Genomic DNA, 22,534 nt, shown 5'->3' with positions numbered 1-22,534 from the left:
GCATCCAAGTACTGCATTTCGGACTCTTTTGTTGACCATGATGGCCACTCCATTTCTTCTGAGGGATTCCTGCCCGCAGTAGTAGATATAATGGTCATCTGAGTTAAATTTACCCATTCCAGTCCATTTCAGTTCACTGATTCCTAGAATGTCGACATTCACTCTTGCCATCTCTTGTTTGACCACTTCCAATTTGCCTTGATTCATGGACCTGACATTCTAGGTTCCTATGCAATATTTGTCTTTACAGCATTGGACCTTGCTTCTATCACCAGTCACATCCACAACTGGGTATTGTTTTTGCTTTGGCTCCATCCCTTCATTCTTTCTGGAGTTATTTCTCCACTGATCTCCAGTAGCATATTGGGCACCTACTGACCTGGGGAGTTTCTCTTTCAGTATCCTATCATTTTGCCTTTTCTACTGTTCATGGGGCTCTCAAGGCAAGAATACTGAAGTGGTTTGCCATTCCCTTCTCCACTGGACCACATTCTGTCAAATCTCTCCACCATGACCCTTCCATCTTGGGTTGCCCCACAGGCATGGCTTAGTTTCATTGAGTTAGACAAGGCTGTGGTCCTAGTGTGATTAGATTGACTATTTCTGTGAGTATGGTTTCAGTGTGTTTGCCCTCTGATGCCCTCTTGCAACACGTACCGTCTTACTTGGGTTTCTCTTACTTTGGGCGTGGGGTATCTCTTCACGGCTGCTCCAGCAAAGCACAGCCATTGCTCCTTACCTGGAGAAGACATGTAACGCATGCAGCTTCCCTTGTGGGTCATCTGTCTTGCAAATGTAAATGCACCACACCATTAAGGACATTCATACAAAAAAGCTTTCTGTAAGCCAAAAGAGTTGGAAACAACCGGGGAAAAAGTTTCACTGGTGTTGAGGCTGAGTACGCAGACTCCGGCAGAAAAAAAAAAAAAAAAATCCCTGCTTCTGTGCTTGGATTCCAATGCCTTCCATGGGCCCTAGGGTGTGGGACCCTCGAGGCCTCAGTCCCCAGGGTGGGCCAAGGGCAGGCCTCACACAGCCGGGTTTGACGGCCTCGCCTTTCCCTGTCACACTATTTGTGGATAGTCTTTATCAACTAGGGCAGAGTTCTTAGACACAGTTCTTTTTACATTTATCATACAGAGGGCCATTCATTGCAGTTATTTAGGTCAGAATCTTCAGTGAGATTGTTTTGTACATTCGTTATATGGTTAGAATATTTTGTCATAGTCTGCATTTCATCCTGGCATCCCCAACTTCCTAAGTTAAAACAATATTTTATTTCATAATTTGAAGCTTACTCTTTGTGCTGTAAAATCTTATTGTTTTTGACAAACTCATGATTTCACATTTCCACCATTATAGTTTCATGAAGAATAGTTTCCATCACTCTAAAAAATCTGGTATGATTCATCTATTTACCTTTTCAGCCCTTTTGTCATCTCTGAATCTTTCTAAATCACTGTTTTTAAACTATAGTTTCTATAATTTAACTATGCTGTCTGTAGTTTTATGTCATAAAATTGTAAATGTCATAAAATTATAAAATAAAAATGTCATATAATTAAAATCATGCAGTATATAGCTGTTTCAGACCAGCTTTTCTCACTTAGAAATATGGATATGCACTGAGTATTCATTCATGTATTTTCATGGCTTGATGGCTCATTACTTTTGCTACTAAATAGTATTCCATTACATAGGTGTACCATGTTTTCTTTTTTCATTCACCTCTTAAAGGCATGTTGTTTGCTTCCAGTTTTTGACAATTTTAAATAAAGCTTCTATAGACATCCATGCACATGACTTTTATGTGCATATAGTTTTAAATAAATTAGATATGTATCTAAGAGTATGAATGCTAAATTCTATAGTAAAAATATTTTATGTTTGTATGAAAATGTCAAACTATCTTATTGCACTAGCTTTGACTTCTAGTACAGTGTTGGATAGAAGTGGTGAAGGACGACATCATTGCCTTGTTTCCAATGATGAATCTGAAATCATCTGAAATCCCTATCTCTAACCATTAAGTATTATGTTAGCTACTGTATTTGTAAATGTTCTTTATCAAGTTCAGGACATTCCTCTATTCCTGGTTTTCCAAGAGTTTTATCATGAATGGATATTGGAATACATCAATTCTTTTGTGCATAAATTGATATAATTATTACACCATTAGCCTGTTGAAATGGTGTTTTACATTGGCTGATTTCTGAATGTTGACCCTGACTTGACTACCTGAAATAAATCTTACTTGGTTTCGGTATATATCAATAATTCTTTTTATGCTTTGTTGAATTCAATTTACTAACATTTTGTTGCGGACAGTTGTATCTGTGTTTAAGAGATTTTGATCTGCTTTAGGGTAGTTTTGGCCTCACAGAATCAGTTAGGAAGTATTCCCTTTTTCTATTTTCTAAAAGAGATTGAGGTGATTGGTATTACCTTTCCCTGAGGTGTTTGGTAATACTTACCAGTGAAGGCATGTGGGCTTGATATTTTATTGTTTTGAAGGCTATAAATTATTGATTCAAATTCTTCAATATGTATAGAGTTATCTGTTTCTCCTTGTATAGGTTATGTTAATTTGTGTCTTTCAAGGAATTGGTCTTTTTCATCTAAATGATCAAATTTGTTTACACATTTGTGGTCATAGAATTATTCATAGTATTTCTTTAGCTATCCTTTTAAAGGTCATGTGCTAAGTAGTGACAATTTAATTTCTGATATTAGCAATTTTGTCTTTTTTTTTTTTTTTTGGTCTTGGTTAACCTAGCTAGAGTTTTATAGATTTTATCTGTCTTTACCAAGGGCCAGATTTTGCTCATATGCTTGCTCTCATTTTTATTTTTCACAACCTTCTACCAGGTCTTCATCATCTTACTTTAATTGGCTACCTTTTCCTTTTTTCAGGAGATTCACTGGGGTGTCTCTTGGTGCTTCTGTATATGATAATGAAGACATAAATTATTGCATCAGTCAAGTTCTAACAAGAGCAAGATAACTAGGGACTCGGGCTTCCCAGCTGGCTCAGTGGTTAAAGAATCTGTGTGCCAGTTCGGGAGACACAGGTTCACTCCCTGAGTTGGGAAAATCCCCTGGAGAAGGAAGTGGCAACCCACTCCAGTATTCTTGCCCAGGAAATCCCATGGACAGAGAACCCTGGTAGGCTACAGTCCATGGGGTGGTGAAAGATTGGGACATGACTTTGTGACTAAGCAACAACAACTAGGGACTCACATTTTATAAAAGTTTGATGACACCTCTCAGAAAGAAATATAGACTTCTGGAAGTGTTGGCTGAAGGTGAGGGAAATCTAGACAGGCTGGTGGAAAAGAAAGGTAGTGAGCATTAATTGTGATTTTGAAGCTGTGTTTTTTAATACTAATTCTTCCATTTTAAGGCTTTTTGGAGATTATGCTTGGTTACTACCCTTAACTGTCAGTAACAGACCTTACGTGTTGGGGCAAAATCTGACTACCAAAGAGGAGCTGATGGTAACACATTTGCCAGTCATTTATTCCCTGGTGGCTCAGACGGTAAAGCGTCTGTCTGCAATGCGGGAGACCCAGTTTCGATCCCCAGGTTGGGAAGATCCCCCTGGAGAAGGAAATGGCAACCCACCCCAATACTCTTGCTTAGAAAATTCCATGGATGGAGGAGCCTGGTGGGCTGCAGTCCATGGGGTCGCAAAGAGTCGGACACAACTGAGCGACTTTACTCACTCACTCAGACTGGTGCTGTGCATGTATGTTTCTTTCCGTAATGTAATTTTCATCTTCAGGACATCTCAATACCTTCCAATAAATAGGATGAAAACACATGAAGCTATAGGATCCACAGTTTAAAAAGGAATTATCTGTTGATTAAGACAGAAAAGGAGCATAATATTGTAAATGTCCCTTGTCAAATCATAAAGATATCCTCTATTTTCATATAGCGAATATTTTTGAATGATTTTTTTCAAAACTACCATGGCAGAATACTTTTGCACAGAATAAGGGCCTCTATTATGTATAATGAATGGTATTATATGACAAGCTGATTAAAGAGTGGATGTAAACCCAAATAGATGATGACTGAACTGGAATGATTTATGACCAAACTAACAAATGCTTTTGAGCTTGAAATTGAGTGAATCCCTGTTAAATAAGCATAATAAGTTTCCTGTTGTACTTATATCTGTCTAGTCAAAATATAAAGCTGAGTACTGGTTATGATTTGCTTGGCTTCCCTTTAATCTATTAATTAAACATTGTCTAATCCATGAAATATAGGGTGCTTTCGGCAGATGTGCCCCACAGGATTTAGTTCCTGAGATGACTAAATTCCAATCTACTAGCCATCCAATTAATTGTGTTTCAGCATTAATCAGATGCTCTGCACATTTCTCTGGTTTCCATCCTGTTTCCAAAAACAGAAATTGTAATGCAGATTTTTGTGAATGAATACAGAAACTAGGAAGTTAATCTTTGCAAAGACTGATCAAGTGAGGAAAAAGAAAAGAAGTCAAATTTTTGTCAAATACAACTGGATTTATCTTGAATGTTTGGTCTCCTTCAAATTTTGATTAACTCCAAATGATTTACTGTCTGTGGCCAAATGAATGTCTAGCAGTTATTACTTTTCAAATATTTTACTCTACTCCGTTTGCCATATGAAATGTGACTAAGGACCTGGATGTTAATCTATATATTAAATATTAGCAAAGCTAAATATGTATTCACTTTTTGATAAAATAAATGTAAATAGCAGTTTTAGTATTTCATTTCTTCATTTCAGTTGTCCCTCTAATATCAATAGTGTAGTAACAAGGGTTCAAGAATCCTATGATAGATAGAAATGACTTACAAAATAGAAGATAACTATATTATTTGCATAAAATAAACTCTCAGAAAGATATTGCTCAAAAGTTTTCATTACAAAATTCATATTTGTTAATAAATTGGTCAATACAAGAATACATGCTAAAACCATAACATGTATGGATGTGCCTATAAGAAACCTAAACTTTTTAATAAAAAGTTTCTGGCTGCAGGGACTTTAGTTCAGTTCAGTTCAGTCACTCAGTCATGTCTAACTCTTTGAGACTTCATGGACAGCAGTACTCCAGACTTCGCTGTTCATCACCAACTCCCAGAGCTTGCTCAAACTCATGTTCATCAAGTCAGTGATGCCATCCACCACCTCATCCTCTGGCATCTCCTTGTACCGTCTTCAATCTTTCCAACCATTAAGGTGTTTTGAGAGTCAGTTCTTCGAATCAGGTGGCCAAAGTATTGGAACTTCAGCTTCAGCATTAGTCCTTCCAATGAATATTCACAATTGATTTCCTTTAGGATGGGCTAGTTTGATCTTCTTGCAGTCCAAGGGACTATTGAGAGTCTTCTCCAACATCACAGTTCAAAAGCATCAGTTCTTCAGTGCTCAGCTTTCTTTATAGTCCAACTCTCACATTCATACACAACTACTGGGAAAACCATAGCTCTGACTAGATGGACCTTTGTTGACAAAGTAATGTCTCTGCTTTTTAACACTCTATCTAGGTCGATCATAGCTTTTCTTCCAAGGAGCAAGTGTCTTTTAATTTCATTGCTGCTGTCACCATCAGCAGTGATTTTGAAGCCCAAGAAAATAAAGTCTGTCATTGTTTCCCCATTTATTTGCCATGAAGTGATGGGACCAGATGTCATGACAGACTTCTTTGAATGTTGAGTTTTAAGCCAGCTTTTTCACTCTCCTCTTTCACTTTCATCAAGAGGCTCTTTAGTTCCTCTTTGCTTTCTGCCATAAGGGTGGTGTTATCTGCATGTCTGAAGTTATTGATATTTCTCCCAGCAATCTTGATTTCAGCTCGTGTTTCATCCAACCTGGCATTTTGCATCATGTGATCTGCATATAAGTTAAATAAGAAGGGTGACATCATAGAGCCTTGACATTCTCCTTTCCCAATTTGGACTCAGTCTGTTGTTCCATGTCTTGTTCTAACTGTTGCTTCTTGACCTGCATACAGATTTCTCAGGAGGCAGGTATGCCCATTCTTGAAGTATTTTCCAGTTTCTTGTGATCTACACAATCAAAGGCTTTGGTGTAGTCAATAAAGCAGACGTAAATACTTTTATGGAACTCTCTTGCTTTGTCTATGATCCAATGGATGTTGGCAATTTGATCTCTGGTTCTTCTGCTTTTCTAAATCCAGTTTGAACATCTGGAAGTTCACAGTTCATGTACTGTTGAAGCCTCACTTGGAGAATTTTGAGCATTACTTTCCTAGCGTGTGAGATGAGTGCAATTGTGCAGCAGTTTGAACATTTTTTGGCACTGCCTTTGTTTGGGATTGGAATGAAAACTGACCTTTTTCAGTCCTGTGGCCACTGCTGAGTTTTCCAAATTTGCTGTCATATTCAGTGCAGCACTTTCACAGCATCATGTTTTAGAATTTGAAATAGCTTGGCTAGAATCCCATCACCTCCACAAGCTTTGTTCGTAGTGATGCTTCCCAAGGCCCACTTGACTTCACACTCCAGAATGTCTGGTTCTAGGTGAATGATCGCATCATCGTGATTATCTGGGTCACTAAGATCTTTTTTGTGTAGTTCTTCTGTGTATTCTTGCCACCTCTTCTTAATATCTTCTGCTTCTGTTAGTTTCATACCATTTCTGTCCTTTATTGTACCTAACTTTGCATGAAATGTTTCCTTGGTATCTCTAATTTTCCTGAAGAGATCTCTAGTTTTTCCCATTCTATTGTTTTCCTCTATTTCTTTGCATTGATCACTGAGGATGGCTTTCTCTCCTTGCCATTCTTTGGCACCCTGCATTCAGATGGCTATGTCTTCCTTGTCTCCTTTGCCTTCATCTTCTTTTCTTTTCTCAGCTATTTGTAAGGCCTCCTCAGACAACCATTTTTCCTTTTTGCATTTCTTTCTCTTGGGGATGGTCTTGATCATCACCTCCTGTACAAGGTTACAAACCTCTGTGCATAGCTCTTTCCACTCTATCTATCAGATCTAATTCCTTGAATCTATTTATCACTTCCACTGTATAGTCATAAGGGATTTGATTTAGGTCATACCTGAATGGTCTACTGGTTTTCCCTACTTTCTTCAATTTAAGTCTGAATTTGGCAATAAGGAGCTCATAATCTGAGCCACAGTCAGCTCCTGGTCTTGTGTTTGCTGACTGTATAGAGCTTCTCCACCTTTCACTGCAAAGAATATAATGAATCTTATTTTGGTATTGACTATCTTGTGATGTCCATGTGTAGAGTCAACTCTTGTGTAGTTGGAAGAGGGTGTTTGCTACAACCAGTGCATTCTCTTGGCAAAACTCTGTTAGCTTTTGCCCTGCTTCATTTTGTACTCCAAGGCCAACCTTGCCTGTTACTTCATATATCTCGTGACTTTCTACTTTTGCATTCCAGTCCCCTATTATGAAAAGGACATCTTTTTTTTGGTGTTAGTTCTAGAAGGTCATTAGGTCTTGCAGGGACTTACTTTTGCTATTTTTCAGCAATTTTGACCGGCAAAATCTCTATAAGGTGATAAGTTAGTCACTCTAAATAAATAAATACAAAACTGACCTGATTCTATAGTTAGAAGTGATAAGACTTGAAAGAGATGGCTTAGAAGATATGTGGGAGACATTTAGCATATCAAAAGGAGATTTATAATTATATAATCTGCATATAAGAAAGAGGTTTAAATTTACATAAAAGTAAATTGTTTTGGATTAAACATATTAATAGAAACTAAAAGTACCTGAACAGAATTTTGTTTTTACTTTCTGTTGATTGTAATCTGAACCAAGGTGACAAATGATTATACATCAGAGGAATATGGCAGAACAACTCTTTTATACATACTTTAAACTAGAAACATCATTGAATTAAAGTTTAGATATTTAGCCAATTTTATGACTACTTTGGAATTTCATTTGGCGTGTCCAAATGTATTGGGGTAAGAAGGTAGACGTCAAGGGAATTGGTTCGTGGATGGCTCTAAAAGCATTTAGCATAAAGGGAAAATCTAAAACTAAACTGAGGTGTTGAATGTCATCAACAGATACATGCAAGGGATGATTTAGAGTCATTAACTCTTTTTTTTTTTTTAGTTTTATTTTATTTTTAAACTTTATAAACTGTATTAGTTTTGCCAAATATCAAAATGAATCTGCCACAGGTATATATGTGTTCCCCACTCTTGAGATTGAACTCCATAAGGCTGCCTAAAACTAAATTCAGAGTACCTCCATCTCAGCTTCCATTCTCTGCTCTATCTTCTTACCCTGTGAACTCTTAACTTTTAAGAATTATTCTAAAGTGGGAAAAGTAGTGTTGGACTGACCTCCAGGAACTTCTTTCTCTTCAAGCTACTGGCTCTTCAAGTCCTAGCTTCAAATAGAAACTTGCTAATTTATTTGTCAGTATTTTGCCCAGATTATATTGTTGCTTGTTTGTTAGTAAAGAGGATAACTTGCAGAAAGATTCTTTATCATTAAAGATGCTGAAATCCCTCTCTCAGATTTTTACATCTATCTCTCAATAGATTCTGAATTGGGAAGAGAAAAGATGAATCATTTTTAGAGTCTTCCAAAATGTGATTTAAAAGTAGAGATGAAAACTGTATGAAAGAAACTGAAGAAAACAAATAGACTGAGAAAAAATTAGAGACAGAGATGGGCAAAATGGAGCGTTTAACCTAGTGTGAAAAACAAAGTTCCTGGAATCTTGTTGAGATTTAAGAGTTGTATATGGAAGAATCAGTTGTACTTTAAGGTGAACATCACAATCTAAAATAGCTGCAATACAATAGCTTCCAATGCTAATTTGTTTAAAATGCATTTTCTCTGTAAATAAAAGTTCCTTCTATATGTAAAATTTGAATTATTGTATAAATTAGTTATTTTAATATTTAATAGAATATTTGTTCATGTGGTACAAAAAGCATATGAATTCAGTCACCAAAGAGAGAGAGAGGAAAAAAAAAAACAAGAATGGTTAAGGACAATGGTAATGCTCTTACTTTGCTTTGTGTTGGACTCACAAATTTCATAACCTCCCACAACCCTTTCATAAGTTAAGACAAATGAGAATCAACTCATGTTTTTTTAACCTTATAATACTTTGCTCTCTATTTTAATGTTTAGACTCTTCTCTCATAGCATTGATATTATTGATTGAACAATTTATTGAAATCATCACTGGACATTTGACACTGTTGTTGCTGCTGAATATGTGGAAAAAACTCAAGCAATTTTTAATTTGCATATTACCATCATGATTTTGTTTGTGCCTTGAAGTATAAGATTCTTCTCATCTACATGTTTTATTTGACCTTACAAGTAACTAAAAAATAATGACAGAAATAGCAAACTTTTGTATTTCCCAAAATATTTCCAAAACTTCAGCTGATCTTTCTAGAATTCCCAAAGATTATTTCACAAGCTACTGATTTCATGGAATACTCTGCTGTATTTTCTGGGAATTCTTGACCAAGATAAACCCTGAAAAAGCTGTCATGAATTTGAGTGGCTGCTCTATATAAAAGATATGCAAATCAAAGCTTTACCAAAGTGTTAAATTCTCCACTGCAAAACTTCATGGATCAAACATGGGCTGAGTCGCATCGATTTCTGTTTCATAATGCTGTGGTTTATTTGCTCTTTAAAAAAAACACAAAGTATTTAAAAAACCATATAATTTATAGATCCTCAACAACATAGGTCTGAAAAGAGTAGTGTTACTTTCCAAGTAATAGACAGTTTGGAAAGTGAAAGAACACTCAGATAAGTGTTGTACTTACTTAAGGCCAACTTATGCCTTAATGTTGAAGAAGGAAACAGCATCTTAATGAGTTTTCTGTACTGGGTTCACTTGAGCTGATTATATGGAAATGGCAAGACAGGAAAATGAAGGAAAAAATGGTGAGTTTTCATTTCAAGCTCCAATGGTACTTTGCAGAGATGTTATGCTAAGCATTTTTAGACATGTGGTTAAACCATTTAAGGTTAAGCTAGGATCCTAGGAGTAGCCGTTTTTTGAGATTGTGTGACAGGTATCAGAGTGATGATAGTAGCCTGTGGGGGGGGAGGCTAATAATACATTTTTACTTCATAGTGATTAGAAAAAATAATAGGACAAAAAAGCAGAGTTCACAATAATGAGTCAACTATTTTGCATCTTTTGCAGTTGTCAACATATGTTCATAATAAGATAAAAGCATGCTACTCTAGAAGTAGGTATATTATTAGATGTTGTAAAGCTCAATCTTATTTCACAAAATACTGTATCTAATATTCAAGAAAAGTTTATGAAACTTCTTCACTCCCTATCATACAGTATAAAGAATTGTATATTAGAAAGTTTTCTGTTTGAGCACTGATATATTAAAATAGCAACTTGCCAATTATTCTCTTGTTCATCGGCTTTGTTATCTCTCTTGTGTTTGGTTATTTCCATGTAAATTTGAGAGTTTAAAAAGTACTATTCTAAAAAGTACTGTTCTATTTTCTTATAGATTTCATGTTGAAAAACTGACTTAATGCCTCCCAACAAAACTAATTGTGTGATTATCATTCACATAAGAAATTGAAATGCCATTTCTCACTACTGAAATGCCCTCTTTGGGCACCAAGGACTCTTTCTCCTCTAACCTTCCCATTTAAAGTCAATCCCACTTTAGAGAGTGAGAGTATTGGAAGGTAAGTCTCCAGATAATTGAGCATTTTACACTTGAACTAATTTTCCAACATGATTTGGAGGATATCTTGTTTAAAAGGGGAAAACTCCAAACCTCCCTTTCTATAAACCTCCACTGTGTAATCCCTGTATTTTTTGTGTTAAACAGAAAAATTAATTAAGGAAAACCTAAAGATTTACTCAACTATTTCTTCTATTCTCCTATTGGGGTTTCCCTGGTGGCTCAGACGGTAAAGCGTCTGCCTGCAATGTGGGAGACCTGGGTTCAATCCCTGGGTTGGGAAGATCCCCTGGAGAAGGAAATGGCAAACCACTCCAGTACTCTTGCCTGGAAAATTTCATGGACGGAGGAGCCTGGTAGGCTACAGTCTATGGGGTCACAAGAGTCAGACATGACTGAGTGACTTCACTTCACTTATTTCTTCTATTATTTATACAAATACATACTTAAAATACAACTATATTTACATATATTAATATATATAACAAAGCATATATGAAAATAACTGATCTATAATGAGCAGAGATATCTCTGTACCTATAAAATTTAATCAGTTAGAAGTGGTAGCTGAGGGTAATTCTCAGGTGATAGTCATTTGAAACAAGCCAGCATAAACATGGGGAGATAAGGTGTTTTAAGATAAGAAAGATTAAAGCAGGAAGTTGAAGACAAGGATACATTTTAAGTCACTGTGGAGTAGTAGAAAAAGCGTAGGGAAACTTTGATCAACGACAGTGATGAAAAAGTGAGGAACTTCAATCAAAACCACCCAAAGCACTTTATAAGCTTGGGAAAATAAATTATGAAAGCCTGAGCAATTCAGATCAGAGGCATAAAAACCCTAGTAGATACCAAAAAAATGCAGCGTCCGACAATCTGGCTACTTCTGATGATGCAGACATCTTATTTTCACTCTATGTTTCAAATAGTGATCAAAAAGTACCTTAATAAATATGACTGAAAAACAAGGTTTGGTATCTAGTTATTTTCTGGTGATACACTCATTTCATTTTCACTGCTTTCCAGTGATGACCAGAAGTACATTGGAAGTTGGATTGATCTTATAAAGGAATAGGGTTGTATATATCTGTTTGTCATTTGAAACTATTTAAAATAATCATGTAATTTTCAGAACTTTACTGTTTAAGAAAAGATAAAATCATTTTAAGTAATAAAATGTTTTGTTTATTATTTTAAAGTATCATTATTGGAAGTAAAAATGTTGGTATAAGTAAATATACAGATGGGTGATATTTTTGAACATGTATTATATGTGTGGAGCTGTTTTAAAAGCTTTGTGTGTTTTATCCTAATGACAGCTCTAATGAAGTAGGCAATATTATATTGTACCACTTTTATAGAGGTAAAATCATAGAGTCCTAAGATGTTATCATCAAAGGACACACAACTAATAAGTAGTGAAACTAGGATCCACACTTAGGGAGTTTGGCTGTAGGGCCCAGACTCTTTTTATCTACCCCATTTCTCTCTCTATGTCTCTTTGTATGTATTATATACATACATACATATGTATATACATATATGTATAATGCATACATATATAATACATATATTATATATATATACACACACACACACACATATATATATACACCAAAGTAAGAGAGGAGGGGTGGAGTAGTTCGGTGAAATTCACATGACTTGAATCTAAAACTAAGCCTTTGTTCCTCTCCTCTCCCAATCTGGTAAAAGAAATTGCACTGCCCCTTTCTCTACTTTATTATGCACTGAAAATTGCAGAAGAGAAACTCAGAGTTTAGAATCATATGTAACATGGAAGTAAGTCGGGAAAAATAAAAAACAAACACTAAAGGAAGAAAAATATTAATTTAAACATTCATTCAGTTTTCAAAGTTAAAAAAAAATCCATGAAGATTATGATTAGAGAAATTTTATTTTTAATCGCCATTCTAGGTACAATCCATTTAGGCCAATCACCATAGCTGAGAACTGAAACACTGGAATGGACTACTCAAGTTCAGCATCACTTTGGCAATGTTTGTTAACCTGTGGGAGATTTATACTCAGTCCTTGGAGGAAAAACTGTTAAGTCTGACACAGTCACCCATTTACAACAAAATCACTTGTAGTGACGATCACAACTTGTCAAATGACAATTTGTTTTGCCCACATAATTGAGAGTTAACTGGCTGTGGTAATTAGTCCAATTGGACATGAATGTTTCCTCAGTAAAAAAAAAAAAAAAGAAGTACTTTCATGTTTGTGAAAATTCCCTCTGAGTATGAGAATGATGAATAATACATATGAGATAAAACATGTTCTGACTCTGGTTCACAGACCTGAGATCCAAAGAGAGGCACTGTACTATTACAGACTTGCTAATCATCAGACCCAAATCGTTTAAGCTTTAGGCCTTAAATAGACCAAAACATTAACTATTAGAAATTAATGACATGAAATTTAGCAGGCTGGGAGCCAACACAAAGTAACAGTAGAATTCATCAGAAAAGAAGGAAGTGAATGTGAAAGGTATTTTGGCTGTGAGTTATTTTCCAGAATTAATTTATATTGTGCAGCAATTTAGATCTTTAGAAGCAGTCTTTAAAATAAGACTTACACTTCATAATGTCTTTTTGCTATTATATCCTGTGTAAGATTAACCAGATGTGATTCCTGACCTTTAAGATCCTGCCATTTTAAGATATTGGCATTTTTATTAGACATTTAAGAATCTTTGTTTTTAATTATATGTTGTTCTCAATTTATTAGCTATGCATTCAGATGATGTGATGACAAGTAATCTCAGAAAACTAAGGAAGAAAATCTTATTTTATTGACAAAATCAAACCAAACAATAATTTTTGCATGAATTCAACCTGTTTTTGCAATTGTAAAACATGGTTTCTGTTCTATTAATACCTCCATTACCTCTAAGGTATATGACTTTGCCTTCCCAAATACTTCTCCGTAAATTGATGATAATAAGATTTGGCCTACATATTTCACAAGGTTATTTTGAAAATTGTATTAAAAGTGTAAGAAATCACAGTGTCAGCTCTAAAACTAATTATTCTTTTTAGAGTATTTACGTTTAGAATCTGAACAAAATGATTCAGTTGCCCCTTGAAAGTAAGTAGAATTAATCATAGATCATTAGTGATTATTCATAACTCAAAGGCAGTAGGATTTCGAAATCGAGATGCAGGAAGACGGTAAAGGTTCATTTGTGCTTTTACACAAGGGCTGCTGCTGCTGCTGCTGCTGCTAAGTCGCTTCAGTCGTGTCTGACTCTGTGCGACCCTATAGAGGGCAGCCCAACAGGCTCCCCTGTCCCTGGGATTCTCCAGGCAAGAATACTGGAGTGGGTTGCCATTTCCTTCTCCAGTGCATGAAAGTGAGAAGTGAAAGTGAAGTCTCTCAGTCGTGTCTGACTCTTAGCAACCCCATGGACTGCAGCCTACCAGGCTCCTCCGTCCATGGGATTTTCCAGGCAAGTGTACTGGAGTGGGGTGCCATTGCCTTCTCCAACACAAGGGCTAATATGGGTCATTTTATAATTAAAGACCAGAAATATTTTCAGGGAACAGAAGTATACCTGTGGGATTGGCAGAAAGTTTTTCTACTAGTACTTGTCCTGGAAACTAATCCTTTTCCTTTAATAACTGAAAGGACAGAAATAAAATCCATTTTTGCATTAATATCATAATGAGAAATAAATTTTTGTTTTGTTTTGTTATATGTTTTAAGTATAATTACTTATAGAAAGTTGTGACAGCGAATCAAATTGATGGGTTTGGGAGGAATGAAGAGTTCAGAAACAAATATAAATGTATATGTATACATATATATGTCTTATGTATATATATATACACACATATACATGTATAAAACATATATAAAGTGTTTTCACATTTTTGGTAGATGTTTTGTCTTGCATATTGCATGATTTTATAGAGATCCAGTACCATAATTTAATTTTTTTCGATGCACAACTCTGTGTGAATGTGATGGAAGAGTAAGTAAAGAAGGTTTGATCTTTTTGGCTTCATTTGTTTTATTTTTTCAGACTTGAAGTTTTTTACTCAAATAATATTGGTATTTTTATGTCAATTGTTTGCCTATTATGCCAGGGGTTTAAGATCTCTGAGAAAGTTTCATTTTATCATTTTGAGTGATTTTTTTCCCCATTTTTCATAGAGTTTCCCAATGCCAACAGTTGTTGATGTCTCTAGGAACAGATGGTTTGTGGGAGGATTGTTGAGTGAGATATTCTGCATCATGGTCCCAAGACTGCACAGTTGCTGTTGGAAAGGTTACAGAAATGACAACTGGTATAAAAGAAGTTGCAAACTAGAGAGTGAAAATAGCCAGACAACTGTATGGAGAATATCCAAACTAAAAGACTTTTTGATGAAATCTTGACATTTCTTACAGAAGAAAATGCAGCAATTGCAGGAAGTTTGGATGGGATTAAGGTGGTTGACATATTGGCAATGCTTTTCATATCTATACTTTAACAAGTTTCACAATTCAACTTGAGAATGATGAATATGTGGGAAACTCTATAGAGGAAAAATTTTTTAATGTTCTTGGTTTAGAGATAATGGATTTGTTCATCCCCATTTGCACATCATGTCCCTATTTAAACTAAAAGTATCATTTTTATTCCATTAAAAAAATAGAATGGTTAAGGAAACAAATTTTCTTTATCATTTGATTAAGGCATTCTTTATCAGAGAAAATAGTAAGATTTGGAAAATGAGACAAATAGCGTGACCCCTTTATGGGGAATTTGGGTGTGAGTTAGGAATACATTCGGCACGCATTTCTGGGATTCCCAATGTTCAGTAGTGTATCTCATGAATGTGTCATAAGTAAGTTTCTTTCAAATCTCTTATTACATGTTTGACTAGACATGTCAAAAGATATGGGCTTCCTAGGTGGCTCAGTGGATAAAGAACCTGCCTACAATGCAGGAGACACAGGAGATATGGGTTCAGTTCCTTGGTTGAGATCCCCTGGAGGACGGCATGGCAACCCACTCCAGTATACAGTCCATAGGTCACAAAGAGTCAGACGCAACTGAAGTGACTAAGCACATAAGCATGTCAACAGATATGGTTTAATTTTTTAAAGTATTTTTTCCTTCCTTATCTCTTACTATTGCTCTCATCTATTACAGTCCAGTGCATGAAATTGTTAGCACCTCTATTCATTTATCTGAGTATTTAAAAGTGAAAGAAAGTATAATAAATATAATAGCTAATTATATTATTAAATGTACATTGTTTCTACCATATGATGTCAATTAAGTCATACTAACTCAGATTTCAAAGTATGGTAAAAAGTACTATTAGTGGATATTTGAATCTATAAATACATAAAATGAAGGCTCATACAGAAGCTGTAATATCTGTATAGTTTAAGTAGCTTTAGGAAGAGTTCATTTATGAACCCCAACTGTCTTTTCTACTTCTCTCCTCCCCACTTTTTTATCTTCTTATATACTTCCTCTTTTTTCTTTCCTTCTTTTATTTTGTGAAGAGGATTTTTAAAAATTATTCTCTTTAGCAACTTCAAAAATGCAATACATTATTATTAACTATAGTCACCATACTGTATATTATATTCCCACAACTTATTTATTTTATAACTGGACATTTGTACCTTTTGATTCCCATCACTCATTTCACTCATCCCCAACCTCCCACCTCTAGAAACTGCCAATCTCTTCTTTGTATCTGTAAGTCTTTTTTTGTTTGTTTTGTTTTTGTTTCTAAATACCACATATAAGAGAGATCTTATGGTGTTCATCTAGCTCTGCCTGACTTACTTCACTTAGCATAATGCTCTCAAGTCCCATCCATGTCACAAATGGCAAGATATCTTTTTCATGTGTGTGGCTAAATAGTATTTGATTGTGTGTGTGTGTGTATCTTTTTTATACATTCATCCATCAAAAGATACTTATCTCCTTCTTTCTAATAATCCCCAAAGACAAGGCCAACAGTATTTAAAGGTAAAATAAAGCATATAGTAAATATATTTAATTATATTATTAAATATATATTGTTTCTATTATATGATGTCAATTAAGTCATGCTAAGATTTCAAAGTATGTTAAAAAGTACTATTAGTGAATAGTTTTTGTGTGAGAGAGAGAGATAAAAACTTGTAGATTTCCTTCTTTGAAATGATAAGACAATATAAAAAGACAAACAAAACAAAACAAAAAACTCCTAAAACAACACATGATATAAGTTCCTGGAAACAGCCTGGAAGCAAGAACAGCCTGGGAACATGAAGGAAGGGCTGGTAGTCTGCATATACCAGTTGTTTAAAGCAATATGAGACAGCTATATCTGATCATCAGTTAATTGGTTTGCTTCACGGAGGGATAAATGGATATTTCAGCTCCATTGTCCCATTTCACAATGAAATTAAATGGACAAGTCAATGTAATGTATGCTATAATATGTATTATTATATTATATTCTATAATATTATATATAATGTAATATATTATATTATATTTGCTTGAATTTCTCTTTGCATTTTAGTTTCTGGACCATTTTTTTTTCTTTTTTTGTTTCCAGTCATTTTTATTTTAAATCTATGGATCACTGAGAGAGTTAACATTGTGCTGGAAATGATTTTGATGCATATAACAGAGCTATAAAAAGAACATCAGTAAGCAGTGGATACATTTGTGAGGTTTCAAGATAGCCAATAGGATTGTAAGATCATATCATAGCCAACTTTCAAAATTTTCTTCCCCTAATACCTTGACATTAATTTTAGGAAAGGATACACAAAATCATAATGCAATATAGAGAGACAAGTGAGAGGAAGGACTTTTTTTTTTTTAATAAATATGCTTTAGTTCTTACAGCACTTTTAGGTTTAGAGAAAAATTGAGTGGGAAGTACATAGCATTTCTGTTCATTCCCTCTCCTCACCCTGCCGCTGTTACATTCACCGACCCCACCCCAGTTTCCTCTGTCACTAGCGTCTTGCTTTGGTGTGGTACATTTGTCACAGTTGATAAACCATTATTGACATGTTGTTAACTAAAGTCCATAGTTTACATTACATTTCTTTGTGTTGTACATATCTAAGGGTTTTGCAAAATGTATAATGTTATGTACACACCATTATGATATTGTACAGAATAGTTTACTGTACTAAAAATAAATGTGCTCCACTTACTCATTCTTTCCCACCACCTCCCAGCTCCTGCCAACCACTGATCTTTTTATTGTCTCAATCCTTTTACCTTGGGAGATAAAGAATTTTAATTCAAATGCCTCTTTATGTTAATTGGGTTATTTTTTCTTGAATGATGTTTCAATTTTGAAAAGAAATGACACAAAGTTAAAAAATTATATGAGGAGTACCAGCTGTGTTAAGTATTTGCTTAGGACTTAAATGTGGGAATTTGTGTGGCTAATTTATTTTAAAAAATAGAAAATATGAGCTAATGATGATAATATAGACTTAATGGTAGGTTTAATTGTAGCAATTAAAAAACCCATGCCTCTGGGAAATGCTTTCATTTTTTTGGTTGTTTTTGACTGATGCTTTAGCAATCCAGATACAACTTACAGTAGCAAAGTCACTTTCTAACCAAAATGTAATGATTGCTGCATTTAGTTTATGGTTGGGTCCATTTGGAAAATCAATAGTGATCAGAGAAGAGGAGATTGGGGCCAAAGATGTAAGTGGCAGATGGTCACAAAATAGTTCCTTTACAATATAAAATGACCTAGCAAAGTAAAGAACAGCCGGGGGAGCAGAAAGAGTTTTTAGATGGGAACAAGCAATGCAGTGCAGTTTCAAACTCACAACTGATTTCTTCTTCTATAAAGTAACTTCCAATAATTCTCTGAAAAATTTTAAAGCCTCTTAAATATTGTACCAGGGGAGGAAACTATTTTTGCATTGGCAGCACTTCCAAGAATGAAATTTTGGCAAACTCAGCTCTATTCCCTTGCTATACAGTACATGGTAATATTCATTATGACTGTATTGAAAATGATCCATTTGGTGGAGTACTAAATATGCTGTAATTCAAAAATGAATTCAAATTCCACAAAACTCAACAATAAAGCTGAACACATTTTTCTTCTTTTATTGATACTGCTTTTGTCATACCTAAATTGCTTTTTTATTTTTATACTTAATTTTAAAGGTTTGTCTTCACTTTTTTTCTAAAGATAAAAGCATTTATTATGTTAGAAAATCAATTAGGTATTTTATAAGAAACTAAGAAATAGTCATGACAATCATTTCAAGACCCTAGAATTTACTTAATTTTCAGTCTGAGAAAGGGAGCAAAATTATTACATATTTGCTATATCAAGGACTACAACTCTAAAAGGTTTTGCACATTAATTGTTTTAAGGTGTTCTACTTAATACTACAGATGATGCATATTCATTCCTTATAACATCATTAGAGTAGTCTCCAATTTTGTTTAATAATAGTACTCAATCCCTCGTGATTGAAAAATCTATTTATTGAGTAGGAAATAGTAAATAAAGATCCAAAGAAGTATTTAAAACACCCAGTGGAAATTAATATTTTTAAGTACCTTTTAAATAGATATAAATTTCAAAAGCAATGTGCATATATCCTATTCAATTAAATGCTAGCATTTGAAAAAGTTAAACATGCCATGTTTTTCAAGGATAACTACAATGTAAGTTCCACAATATACAATTGACTCTTGTATAATAGGTGTTTGAACTGCACAGATCCATTTATAGGAAGGTTTTTGTTTCTGATTTTCCCCACTAGAGAATAGCCTTCCCTCTGTTTGGAAATTTCTCATGTACTGATTTAACCAATCTGTAATTTAAATGTTTAATTCTACAACTGTGCATTGTACAGATGAGGAGGGTGGACTGTACCTAGCCGTTTTATATGAGGTACTTGAGTATACATGGATTTGGTTATTCCTGAGGACTCTTGGAATCAAACCCCCAAGGATGCAAATGGGCAACTGTAGTATAACAGAAGAGGCACATTAAAAAGTGAATTGTAATTAGGACTGAACAGAATGGAGATCCAAAGCTAGAGTTTGAACCTTATTAGCTAAAGCCCACAATGTAAATTTATTCCCCAAAATGCATGCTCCTTAAGACACTCAATGAAAAATAAATTTGCGTCTGTATCTAGATATTTAAAAAATATGAGAAAAATATGCAGTGATTCTCCTTTGTCAATTAATATCCAATATTAGAATATTAACCACCTTAAGAATAGCATATCTGAATGAATATTGACTAATGTCAGTAGTATATGAGTTGAAAGAGCAGATGCAGACATTTGAATAAATCAAACAAGATTTATTCATCCAAGCAATGAAAAGGTATGCTATTATAGCCAAGATGTAGAGAAAGAATGAACACTTTTTAAGAGTAGCAAAAGATTTCCAGCCCACAAACCTCAGTTGTGCAAACACAGTTCCAAATAGTAAGTTCTGAGTGAGTATCATATCAGACACTGTATGGCGTAACTATAATAGCTGTTAACTAGGTCTTGGACGCTCTTGCATGTATTAAATAGTATTGCCTGTATATAAGTCATAGGATACATTGTGTGAGTCACATCAATCTCAGAATTATTAAACTATGAAGCGCAGTATTGCTAAGGTAGGGTAGATGGTATATTCAAGTATAAGCATTTTTTTTTTTTGCATCATGCTGAGTCTCTCCATGATCATACAAATGGATTCAAATATGTTTCTAAAATGCTTTCACGGTCATTCATTCAATTATTCACTGATTCCAACTGTTCCATTAGTCCCGGACAAATTGTTCCATTGTCTGGCAGATTTATGGACATATAGATAGTATAAATTTAGGCATTCTGCCCACCAGTGACATGAACTTAACTCTCAATTTTTCATTCCTGCTTGATGTATGAGGGTATTATATATCACTTATGTGTGTAATTCTGTATCTCAAGTCACTGTTTTTATATATCACTGTATAGACTATCTTTTTGGCTACTTTGTATTGGGTTGGCCAGTATCATTAGTTTGGGATCATCCTAAATGCCTGAGAACCTAGCCCTTATTTAGGAATTTTTAGAACTACTTCTGTGTGAAATGAGTGTTGAGCAGAACTAGCTCAGCTTTGCCAGCAAAAAAAGTGATCCAACACAGTTTCTGCAGCACCCTGGCAATAGCTTCAAGTGCTTTGCTTGTGTTGCAAGTTGGAGCAGCACTGCCTTGGGAATTTTATTTTAGGGCTTGCTGTTCACTGTGTGCAAACAAGAGAAACAAATTTTTTAAAAAACCTAGTTTTGTGCTTTGTCCTAGCTCATAGGGAGCTCTTTATCTATAGGTATTTCTGCACATGTAAAATGAATTATTAATGCATGACCCCAGAGAGGTTAAGAAAATGACTCATGAAATAGGCATGTCTACTTCCATGCCTAACATGAATCTGCTCTTGTGGTCTTTGAAAATCTACCTGAGGACTATGATGATTGCTGATGCTGACATCATTACTTTTTAGAACAGCTTTTTGCACATGCCAGTTGCTCTTGGTCATTGTGCCTGAATGTTAAATAGCCACCAATGATAAAATGTAATACCAGAAAAGAAACTGTGTGAATGTTTGACACCTTAGCTAGACATAAGCAAGCTAAAGACATTATGACATTTGATAGTTATACTAACATTGACAGGTAGGAGCTATTACTGTCCATTCCAAAATGAGAGAGTGCGACTTTGGTGAGTTAAAGGATATTTAAGTTCGTATGCCAATAAGTGTTAGCATTGATACTTGAACTTATATTGTCTGATTCTAAAATTCCTTACTCACATCCAAGAAACATTGCACTAGAGCCACTAGCCAAAAATTGATGGTATTTTAGGGAAAAAGGAACAATATTGGAGTTGTTTAGGAAAAATACAATTTTCAAAGTTAAAATAGCAAGTTAATGTTTGCTGAGAGAAAAATTAGCATAGGTGTTGGGGGCCAGAGTGAGGTACTCCGCCCATGGCAAAGGTCATGAGGAAGGAGGCTCGACGTACGCAAAGGCGGGATCGAGCCTTAGGAGTCCCCCTGGAAATCCTCGAGCGTCTACCCCCATAACCAGAGCCTGCCTACTTTACTACTTTGTGCTCTCACCTACACCTCTGACTTTACAGGAGGCTGTCCCCCACCACCTCTTTCGGAGAAGGAGTTAACCTAGAGCTCCAGTCAATAAAAACTCTTGGGCATGACAAGAGTGTTTTAAACTACAAACTCCTCTGAAGGTTCTCTAGCCTGCCTGACAGGCTCGTCCGGCCACATGTGATTGCTCACAGCCTCCCAACCGTGAGAGGCACGAGATGCTTTAAACCCTCTAAAAACAGGTTCTTTAGAGAAGTTAGAAAACTATAAGTATAGTGGGCTGATTAGAAATTGTGTTGGTGAAGGGTTTTTCATTTGTTGAGCCAATGTTTGTTGCTAAGTCTCCACATCCCCTGCCCTTACACACATTAATGAATATATAGAAGAAATAAGTATTAACCTTTGATATTAATCACGTTAGACCTTAGGCTAAGTAAATTCTTTCCTTAACTAAAACCCACTACACCCTCACCCTATAGGAATGTAACTTTATTTGGGTGGTGTCTGTTTTAAGAATAATCACCCCTGGAGAAATAAGTGTCCTGGTTGACTGACCGTTGTCACAAGGAGAGGGTCATAAATTGTCAGCAGGCCCCCCTGGCCAGAAGATGATGTAACACCCCTAAGACCTCTGTATACATTTGTATGAAGCACCTGACTTTGATAAAAGTCAGGACTGCTGACCCCGCGTGACTTTTGCATAACATCTCAGTGTATAAAAGT

Source organism: Bison bison, unplaced genomic scaffold (genome assembly GCF_000754665.1).
Source record: "Bison bison bison isolate TAMUID 2011002044 unplaced genomic scaffold, Bison_UMD1.0 scf7180017864471, whole genome shotgun sequence".
Classification (NCBI taxonomy): Eukaryota; Metazoa; Chordata; class Mammalia; order Artiodactyla; family Bovidae; genus Bison; species Bison bison.
This window is presented reverse-complemented; position numbering follows the sequence as displayed.